Raw genomic sequence first — 12,002 nt, forward strand, 5'->3', positions numbered from 1 at the left:
TAGCCTTTTAAACATACAGATGCCCAGGCCCATACTATGATTAGAATTCCTTTGGTTTTGGAGGTGGAACCTCCAAACATATGTGTTCCTCCTTTGGTTTTGGAGGAATATGTATATTTAACAAGCTTCTTGAGTGATTCTTATTCACATTAAATGTGTTAGCAGCAAATGGAATTATTTCCATCTTGGCCTTTTACTACACTAGGTGGGCCCTACACACCTTAGGTTATATTCCCTAATTCTATTAGCATCATCAATCAGTTTAGTAAACAAGAGATTCACAAAGGGGAACATGTTAAAATGCATATTCTCAGGCCCTATCCTATAGCTACTCTATCAGGATCTCTGAGAACAGGACCCTGGAATCTGCATTTTTACAAATGCCACAGTTACTTGCAGTACATGAGTTTGTAAACAACACTTTGAGAAACACTGCTCTAAGTCTGGGAAGTTAAAATTGGTCTCATTTGCCAACAGCAATGCAGTTTGGGGCATAGTAGAAAGACGAGGTAGATCTGATCAGTTATTGAATCCCTATAGTTCAGTTGACCAAAAAGGTCATCTTTGGAGTCTCAGCTTTAGTAATGTACTGAGCTGTGGTTACAAGCTAGCCAAATGAGGCCAGACGGCAGCTGAAGAAACTGCCAATTAATTAAATTTGGTCTAAAGTCAGGCCACCAACTGGCAGGCACAAGTTCTTTTTTTAGTTGGAGAATATGAGGGGAATAGGAAAGATCTGAAATATTAGAACTTTTCTGTTGAGTTCTCAAACCTCTGTTCTTGTTTATTTCTCTCAGGTCTTAAGTAGTTTCCTCTGTAATAGTGTCAGAATTGACTCCTGAATTATTATTCATTGTTAAATTATGTTAAGAATGCATTTGAAATGCAAGAACAAACATTACAATGTAGACACTTTGAAAAGGCACTTAGACTTTTTTTAAGTGAGGGAGAAATATTTTTTCAATGATATTTGAAAAATGAAGGAAATATTTGTGTGTCATATATGTATTTAGTGAAACCATCTCATTATTTTATATATAGTGAAATGTCCTTCAAATGTGAAAAGCCAGTAGGGCTGGTTGCTTTTCTATTAATGGGGGAGCCAGAGGGCATAGCTCCTCCTGGAAGTTGAACTGAGTTTGAGATTTCACATATACTGTGGTTTTCTATTTTTATTTGAGTCTTTGGCTCCTAATTATTACTGAGAGTACTGTCTCCTCTTTCAGTCAATTAGATGGTAAGCTTCCTGAGGGCAGGCATCTTGACTCAGACTTCTTGATAGTCTTTTACCTAGTACAGAACTGCACACATAGTAGGCTCTCAATAAAGATTGAACTTATATTAGAGTAATGAGATAGGACGAAAGTATTGCCCATGTCTACTCCACTTGTGCTTAGTTGTAGTTCTAAGACATAGAGCACCATGGCAAAAGGGAAGGTATGATTTTGGCAAATCTGCCCTGGCAATTGCTAATTGTATTGTTATATTATATTATATTATGCACAGTTAAGCTGTGATATTTAAAGTTGATTATAGCTCAATCATTATTAGCAAAATGGATGAAGAACTAAGAAAATTAGCAGGCCTCATTCACAAGAATTAAAGAGAAAGAATCACCCTTGTGCTTTATAATAATGAAACTAGTATCTGTAGGCTTTAATGTATAAGTCATAGAAATTTGAGCATCTGCCAACTTCCACAATATTTGTGTAGACATGAATTATCTGCTACCTACCTTTATGAAGGTTATTTCAAATGAATCTGTGTATAGGCATATTAGGAGAGTAGGGAGGAATTATTCCCTATGTAGACAACTGGGCATAGAAGTAGAGTCATTCATACATAAAGGAGAGGATTTGACTTGACATATAATGATATTTCATAAAAAGCAGATATGTTAGATTTTTTTTGGTCTTTTTACTGATGCTTCCACTTACTAATAACTGTCACTAAAGTAAACAAGGTAACTCTCACTGTTGTGAAAAGCAATAAGTTTATACTTTTCTGCAGCTACAACCATAAATCTGAAATAGACAGGTTGATGGTAGCCACCACTTGTATGAAAAAGAAAAATGCAGTTGTTGGCTTCCTAAAACTTGTAAGAAACAGCAAGCATTATACAAATTAGTTAGATAGATATATATTTAATAGTTTTGTTTCACTCAACCATCTGAATATTTCTTAGAATTCTTATCAAATATCTGCCACTCTTTGGTTTCTGTTATTATGATAAAGTGCTCCTCAGGTGAACCCAACCCCACTCACAAATGTCAGAGCCAGGCTTTGGCTGCACTAACAGAATGGAACAGAGAAGGAGAGGATGGATGGTGCTGGAAACCTGGACAGACTTAAAGGTGTCAGGCAGACAGGGAGTCAGGCAACTTGGAAAGTTTCCAGCAGCAGGCATTAGGAAGAGGCCTAGATAGTTAAACAGAGCCCAGCTGATATGTTGAGGTCCAGATAGGCCAATAATTGGTATAAAAGGGGTCTTGCAACAGCTGGCAAGGAACAAATCATGAAGATAATGTTCAAAGCAGACATAACCTAATCACAAAGATAAACTCTAGACATGGATTCTAGGTTAGGCATGTAGCTAAGACTGGTTATAATAAGGAAGAATGTCAGAATGAGAGCTAAATTGAAGATGGCAGTTCTCATCATTAAGATTATGGTTCCAGATTGGGGATGAGGTTGAACCCATGGACAGAAATACAATGACTTCAGTTATTGGGATCAATTAGCTGTTGGAGATCTAAGCTAGACACTAAGATTAGTGTATTCCTGTGCTAACTTTATTTAGATAGATGCTTGTTGCCATTCCCCAACATAGGGGAAAATTTAATTTGAATGAATATTGCAAGTTCCTTATACACTGTCATCTTAAAATGTGTTTTGTTAATATGCATTCAACAAACATTTATTAAATGATTACAATATATCAGATACTGTAGAATAATGAGATGAAAAAAACACAGCCATTGGCCTTAGAAAACTTTTAGGTTCATGAAGCAGCAAGCATCTAAACTATGATTACATTATAGTATGCTAAAAGCACAAGAAATAGAGGTAACTTTCATTCATTCATTCAGTCAACCAAATGCATTCAGTGCCTTCTATTTTCCAGGCACTAGTCAGGAATACAGAAGGCCTAGGCTTGTGGTGTTACAAAAAGCTTCCAAGAGAAGGTAAAACTTGATCTGAATCTTTTAAGAAGTAAGCAGGTAAAAGGTTGTGGTAGATGGTATCCATTCTTCCCTTGTTATACACAAACAGAACCTTGAATTTTTTGAGACAGCATTGTGTCTAGTTAAAAACTATGTACTCCTTTATACACCATTCTAGGTATGACTAACCATGTAGGAAAAAGTCTTTTGGATGGAGCTTTGTTGAAAACCATTTTTCCCCAATGAAAATGAACTTAACTAACAGGTTTCTTAATGCTTAGAATGCAGATATGAATCCTAGAGATGGAATCATCATCTTGTAGCAGGAGTCCCTGCTGCTATCATGCAACTTCTATTTCCTTTGGACTTCTGTTCAAGCCATTGTAGTCACTTTTCTATTATGTTCCATTAAACACAATTCAAAATAATAAAAAGATACTGGGGTATGGTAGTGAAGAGTTCAAGAGAAACTTCTCAAGCATAGGAAACAATGGCATTTAGTATAAAGGGATGGAGTAAGAAGCCTCCAAGATGAAGAAACTGTAAAGAGACCAAACTGGTTGGAGTTATGAAGGGAAAGTGGCCAGAGATGAAGTTGGAGAGGTAAGTGAAGACCAATTCCTTGTAATCCATATTAAGGAGTGTGAGCTTTGTTGTAAAGGCAATGAATAGTCTCTTATGGATTTTTAAATGACCTACTATTTGCATTTTTGAGAGAATGTTTTGTTATATTTAGGCATGTTTAGAAGAAGAGTGACTGATAGGAGGCAGAATAGGTAGGAGATTTATAATTATCCAGTTGATGAAAAACCAAAACTAAGGTAGTAGAAATGGAAATTGATAAACAAGATTGGAGTTACTAATTATAGGTTTCTAGAAAATATTCAAAATACTTCAAAGAGGTAGAATCAACATGGATCGGTGTGTGAATTTGAAGAGAAGAATAACTCAAGGATGATTCTCAGGTTTCTTTCTTGGATGACCAGATGGTTCACCAAGATAGTCCATACAAAAGGAGATAATGCCTAAGTAATTATCTGATAACCAAGGAAATTTTATGTATGTTTTGCCAATTGTGAAACTATCTTTCAGAAGTAGTGATAATACAGCCTCAACTCTTAACGATGACATTTATATAAACTTACTATTTTTAGAAAAGTCCTAAATGGATTGAGATAAAGATAGTAGTATTTAATCACATAATATATGTTTATGCTGTCCTCTAATATTTCTTAGAACAGTGTTACAAAAAACAAAAAATGTAAAGGCAAAAATAACAAGAACAAAACAGCTACACTACAGGAACCATAGTAATGGTTTTTGGGTTTTTTTTCCTATTTCAGCCCAGTTCAAAACTCCATAAGGAGAAAATGATGAATGGAAAAGAAAAAGGAGAAAAATGTGCCATAGGAGACATTTAGCAGACATTTTTTTAACATGTCTAGCATAGCTCTGCATAGTTTTATGCCTTTATGAGTTTATTGTGATAAAGGTGATAGGGAGATGCAGGCTCCAGGCATTACTAAGTAATGATACACTGTTGAGTTTTACTTGAAACTTTCCTTAAAATATTTTCACAAAGTCTGTGCTCTTTCAATCTAGCCTAAAGAGTACTCAGAAAGTCCTAGCATTGGCAAAGGGAATCAAAATTACCCCCTTTCTCTTCCATCTAGATGTCCTCTCTTTAGTTTAGCCAAGTCTGGATGAAAGGCACTTGTTATCAGCTTGTGTACCTAACAGCAAAAACAGTGATGTCCAAAGTCTAGTAATAATGACTGAAAAAAGTTGGTTGCATTAGAATTTTGTACTTGATTGCATAAACCAGGAACCCATATTTGGGCAAAGTAACTAGAGAATAGTAATCATTCATCTCATCTTTTTTTCAATTTAAGTTTTGATATAAATTTCAGTTAGTTAACATACAATGTAATATTATATAGTGATTCAGCACTTCCTCACAACACCTGGTACTCATCACAAGTGCACTCCTTAATCCCTGTCACCTGTTTAACCCATTCCTGTACCCATCTCCCCTTTGGTAACAGTTTGTTCTCTATAGTTAAGAGTCTGTTTCTCGGTTTGCCTCTCTCTTTTTTCCCCTTTGCTCATTTGTTTTGTTTCTTAAATTCCACATATGAGTGAAATCATATACTATTTGTTTTTCTTTGACTGACTTATTTCACTAAGCATAATACTCTCTAGGTCCATCCACATCATTGCAAATGGCAAGATTTCATTATTTTTATGGCTGAGTAATATTTCATTGTGTATATATCCTTATCCACTCATCTTTATCCATTCATCAGTCGATACACACTTGGCCTCTTTCCATAATTTGGCTATTGTAGATTATGCTGCACTACTAGATATTTACCTAAAGATATGAAAATACTAATTCAAGGGAATACATGCACCCCAATGTTTATAGGATCATTTATCCCATCTTGATAGGATTTGGCTTATTGCTACTGTATTCTGAATTCAATAAATATAAACGGGGCAGTTAAAAGACTTAAAAAAGCTATTCTTGCTACAGATGAGCTGCTGCTATTCTCAAACAAGGAAGACTACTAATACTTGAGAGGATATTGGTGTGAGGGGAAAAAGATATTTGTGGAATAACTAGGTTCTTGTGAGCTAGATATTTGGATTAGGACGTTGTTGATTGAGGTTACTTGAGCTTTATTGGCATTTCACAGGAAAAACTGAAAAAAGATTACAAAATTTATTTTTTGGAGACCATGCTCTTAAGTAAGTTTGTAAAACTCTCCTTGGAGTCAAGTCAGGCACTAGGTTAATATTTGCTAAACTATCATTTCAAGGCCTAGGGACCTAAGCATCAAATGTATTTTTAGTTATTTGTTTAATTCACATCTTTCTGACACAGTGCTCAATAGTGGGGGAAAACATAAGTCCCACACTCTGGAATTAGATAGTAAAATACTCCAAAGGAAATTTTTTCCTCATCCTATGTTATATTGACTTTGTATCCAGAAAGACAAGGACTCATTTAACTTTTAGCTTTTCTCTTTCTCTACCACAACTTCATCACAGATGGTTTTCATACAAATGTGTGATTTTTTTATTTACCTCAATTATTATTTCTAGTTTTCATTTCCTAGGATACTTTTCAAAATCCCAAACTATTTTAATTCTAAAGCAGATTAGTTATATATCAGTACAGAATCAAACACTCACTGATCAGAAAGCTAGGAATGAAATGGTTGTATGTCCACAAAGGCATTACAGTGATTTGAGGCCAGACCAGGTGGTGAGGTAATAGCCATAATGGCAGAAGATCCACACTGTTGCCACTTTGCATGCCTTAAAAGAAGTATAACAGAAAAGAGAACAAGAAATAAAGCTGAACTCATAGATATAGCTTCTAATTTACTTTTTATTTTATTTAAAGGCTTTAGAGTGCCAACTGACATTTTTACTAGGAGAAACAGTAAATAAAAGGTATGAGTAATTTTTATTTATACGTACACTTTATATTCCAAATATGGAAATCAGCCCATTTGAGAATGAGCATGCCAAACTGCAACATCAATGAATTCAAAATCAATTGGACTGTCAACCCACTTTAAAAGGGTCTATTTGTTTCAAAGTCATGTTATTTGCCCTTGTAAGAAGGAAAATAAACACAGTAGTTCAAAAGAAATTTGTAAGATGTCAAAGCTTTAAGAATATGACTTTGACAAGTTTGAGAAGTAAAAAGAGAATACTCAAACTTTTTTTATTTTTAACATGGTACATGAGTGTTATTCTATTTTTAAAAGATCCAAAGCAATAGCTATTTTATTCAACAAACAGTTCTTGAACACCTTATATGTGTCATTTCTTATGGGCTACATAAGAGATGTGTTAAAATGAGAAGCAGGCAGGACACGTTTCAATCCAGGAGAGTAATAAGGAGGTATTAGGGCAGAATAGTAGGTGATATTTTAGGTCAAATGTAGCCTTTAGGCATCCCCTATATCCTACCATGTAGGTGACTACCTACATAAAGACCGGTTCTACCCCACATGGTGGAAAATAGAGGCCCAGAAATGTATTTCCAATTTTTGTCTCCCATTATTAGATAATGAAGACAATAAAAACATCATTTTAATTGAGAGTTGATGAGTCTGAATAAAAGCTTGCTTGCTTAAAAATTCCTGCAATCCTTGGCCTTTCAGTATTCTTATGATAAAGCCCACAATGGCCACTTCCTTAGTATATCCCCCAGGAACTGTCAATTATTTTCCAATAGACTTCATTTTTTAGAACGTTTTTAGGCTCACAATGAAGTTGAGCAGAAAGTACAGAGACTTCTCATATATCCCTTGCTGCCACACATGCATAGCCTCACCTACTATCAACATCATGCACGAGAGTGGTATATTTGTTACAACTGATGAACCTACATTAACACATCATTATCACCCAAAGTCCATAGTTTATATTAGGGCTCACTTATGATATACATTCAACAGGTTTGGACAAATGTATAATGACATGTATTCACCATTGTAGCTTCATACAGAATACTTTCACTGCCCTAAGAATCCTCTGTGCTCCTATTCATCTCTCCCTGGCCCTAGCCCCTAACAAGCACTGACTTTTTTTTCTTTCTCTGTTTTTACCTTTTTCAGAATGTCATATAGGGGAAATCATACAGTATGTAGCCTTTTCAGATTGGCTTCTTTCACTTAGTAATATGCAGTTATGTTCACTCTGTGTCTTTTCATGGCTTGATAGCTCATTTCTTTTTAGCACTAAATAATATTCCATCGTCTGGATTTATTAGTTTATTTATCCATTCACCTACTGAAGGACGTTTTGGTTGCTTGCAAATTTTGACAATGATGAGTAAAGCTGCTATAAACATCCTTGTGAAGGTTTTCCTGTGGTCATAAGTTTCAACTCAGTACCAAGGAGCATGATTGCTAGATTGTATGGTAAGAGTGTGTTTCATTTTGTAAAATACTACCAAACTGTCTTCCAAAGTGACTGTAACATTTTGTATTCCCATCAACAATGAATGAGAGTTTCTGTTGCTCCACATCCTCACCAGCATTTGGTGTTGTCAGTGTTCTAGATTTTGGCATTTCTAATAAGTTGTGTAGTGGTCCCATTGTTGTTTTAGTTTGCAGTTCCTAATTACACATGATATTGAGTACATTTTCATATGCTTATTTGCCATCGATTTATCTGCTTTGGTGAGATGTATGTTCAGATCTTTTACCCATTTTATTGTGTTGTTCATTTTCTTATTGTCGAGTTTTAAGAGTTCTTTGTATGTTTTGGATGAGAGTTATTTATCAAATACGTGTTTTGCAAGTATTTTCTCCCAGTCTCTGGATTGTCTTCTTTTTCTCTCACCAGTGTCTTTTGCAGAATAGAAGTTGTTCATTTTAATATCAATTATCTCTTTCATGGATCATGCCTTTAGTGTTATATCTAAAAATTCATTGCCAAGGGGCACCTGGGTGGCTCAGTCATTAAGCATCTGCCTTCAGCTCAGGACGTGATCCCAGGGTCCTGGGATCAAGTCCCGCATCGGGCTCCCTGCTCTGCTGGAAGGCTGCTTCTCCCTCTCACACTCCCCCTGCTTGTGTTCCCTCTCTCGCTGCTGTCTCTCTGTCAAACAAATAAATAAAATCTTAAAAAAAATTCATTGCCAAACCCAAAGTCATCTAGATTTTCTAAGTTATCTCTTAGAAGTTTTATAGTTTTGAGTTTTACATTTATGCATATGATTCATTTTGAAGTAATTTTTGTACAGAATGTAAGGTTTGTCTAGATTCATTTTTTTACATGCAGATGTCTGTTTGTTTCCACACCATTTATTGAAAGACTGTCTTCATTGTATTGCTTTTGATCCTTTGTCAAAGATCAGTTAACTATATTTGCATGGATCTATTTCTGAACTGTCTATTCTGTTTCACTGATCTATTTGTCTGTTCTTTCAGCAAAACCATGCTGTCTTGATTAATATAGCTTTATGGTAAAATCTTGAAATCAGGTAGTGTCAGTCCTCTGGCTTCTTCTTCATGAATATTATATTGGCTATTCTGGGTCTTATATATATAAACTTTAGAATAAAACTTTATACAAACTTTAGAATCAGTTTATTGATATCCACAAAATAACTTTTGGGATTTTCCTTCCTTTTAAAACTTTCCTTTTTGAGACTTGAGTCTGAGAAATAGAATGGGCAGTAGGAATGTCTCTAAGTAATCCTACTCAACATGCCTAATTTTGCTGAATCTTGATAATCAAATATTCCCACAATTGTTTTTACCTATATAAAACAAGATACATGCTTTAATAGCAATGATAATACCCACCAGAATTACCGAAGTTAAAAAAAACTGTCAAAATTAAGTGTTGGCTAGGATGTGGAGCAACTGGAATTCTCATACACTGCTGGTAGAAGTGTAAATTGGTATAACTACTTTGGAAAACTTCTCTGCTTGAATAAAGCTGAATATATGCTTAGCTTATGACCCCAGAATTTTACACCCAATATAAATGCATACATACAGTCATCAGAAGAATGTACAAGAAATTTCACAGCAGCATTATATCAGAGTCAGAATATAAATGTTTATCAACAAGAGAATAGGTACATAAACTAAGGTGCATTCAGATAATTCAATGCTTCAAGTTATGAAAATGAACAAACAATTACCACAGACAATAGCATGAATGAATCTCACAAACATAATGTTGGCTGAAAGCTGTCAGACACATTAGACTGCATACTCTTTCATTAAAAATATATAAGGTTCAAAAGCACAAACCTAATCTATATTAATAAATAGTGATTAGCCTTAGAGAGAAGAGAATAATAAATGGAAAGGGAAATGAAAGAGAAATTTTGAATTTGAGTAATTTCTATTTCTTGAGTTGGGTGATGATTACACAGTTCATTCTGTGAAAATTGATTGAGCTATATGCTAGTGATTTATGTACTGTTTGGAATACATGTTACATTTCAGTACAAACATTTATTAAACTTATAAGCAATTTAGTTGGATCTACTGAAATCTTATAAAAGGTGTCAGAATATCTATGATAGGAAATCTACAGTTTCTCTAACTCTTACTTATTGGGAACCAGTAAAGCACACAATTGGTTAATCTCATAAACTAGGGAGGTTAAGTTATAGATATTGGAACTTTGGTGTGTCTGATTTCGAAGCCCATGCCCATAGCCACTATCCCATACTACCTTCTATTATGTTTAGATATTCTTTTCCTTACCTACCTTTTTTTTGTACTTTCAAGTGTTTATTTAAATTCCACTTAGTTAACATATAGTATAATATTAGTTTCAGGAGTAGAATTTAGTGATTCATAACTTACGTATAATACTCACTGCTCATCACAACAAGTGCCCTCCTTAATACCCATCCCCCATTTAACCCATCCCCCTGCCAACCTCCCTTCCAGCAGCCCTCAGTTTGTTCTCTATAGTTAAGAGTATGTTTTATGGTTTGACTCTTTTTTCCCCCTAGGTCCATCTGTTTTGTTTTTTAGATTCCACAGATGAGTGAAATCATATGGTATTTGTCTTTCTCTGACTGACTTATTTCACTTAGCATAATACTCTCTAGCTTCATCCACATCATTGCAAATGGCAAGATTTCATTCTTTTTTTATGGCTGAGAAATATTCCATTGTATATATATACCACTACTTCCTTATCCATTCATCAGCCGATGAACATTTGGGATCTTTACATAATTTGGTTATTGTTGATAATGCTGCCATAAACATCAAGGTGCATGTATCCCTTCAAATCAGTATTTTTGTATACTTTGGGTAAAAATCTAGTAGTGCAATTGGTGGGTCATATGGCAGTCTATTTTTAAGTTTTTGAGGAATATCCATACTGTTTTCCAGAGTGGCTACACCAGTTTACGTTCCCGCCAACAGTGTAAGAGGGTTCCCCTTTTTTCATATCCTCACCAACATATGTTGTTTCTTGTGTTGTTGATTCTAGCCATTCTGACAGGTGGAGGTGGTATCTCATTGCAGTTTTGATTTGCATTTCCATGAAGATAAGTGATGCTGAGCATTTCTTCATGTGCCTGTTAGCCATCTGTATGTCTTCTTTTTTGGGTGTTAAGTTTTATAAGTTCTTTATAGATTTTGGATACTAACCCTTTATCAGATGTATCCTTTGCAAATATCTTCTCCCATTCTGAAAGCTGTCTTTTAGTTTTGTTGTTTCCTTCACTGTGCTGAAGCTTTTTATCTTGATGAATTCCCAATAATTCATGTTTGCTTTTGTTTCTCTTGCCTCTGAAGACATATCTAGTAAGAAGTTGCTATGCCCAATGTCAGAGAGGTAACTGCCTGTTTTCTCCTCCAGGATTTTGATGGGTTCCTGTCTCACATTTAAGTCTTTCATCCATTTTGAATTTATTTTTGTCTATAGTATAAAAAAGTGGCCCAATTTCATTGTTTTACATGTAGCTGTCCAGTTTTCCCAATACCATTTGTTGAAGAGATGGTCTTTTTTCCATTAGATATTCTTTCCTGCTTTGTCAAAAGATCAGTTGACCATATAGTTGTGGGTCCATTTCTGGGTTCTCTATTCTGTTCCATTGATCTGTCTGTTTTTGTGCCAGTACAATACTGTCTTGATCACTACAGGTTTGTAATATAATTTGAAGTCTGAAATTGTGATGCCTCCAGCTTTGCTTTTCTTTTTCAAGATTGCTTTGGCTATTTGGGGGTTTTTGTGTTTCCATACAAATTTTAGGATTTTTTTGTTCTAGCTCTGTGAAAAATGCTGGTGGTATTTTTATAGGATTACATTAAATATGTAGATTGTTTGGGG

This window comes from Ursus americanus, chromosome X (assembly GCF_024610735.1).
Source record: "Ursus americanus isolate L20-20 chromosome X, mUrsAme1.1.p, whole genome shotgun sequence".
Taxonomy (NCBI): Eukaryota; Metazoa; Chordata; class Mammalia; order Carnivora; family Ursidae; genus Ursus; species Ursus americanus.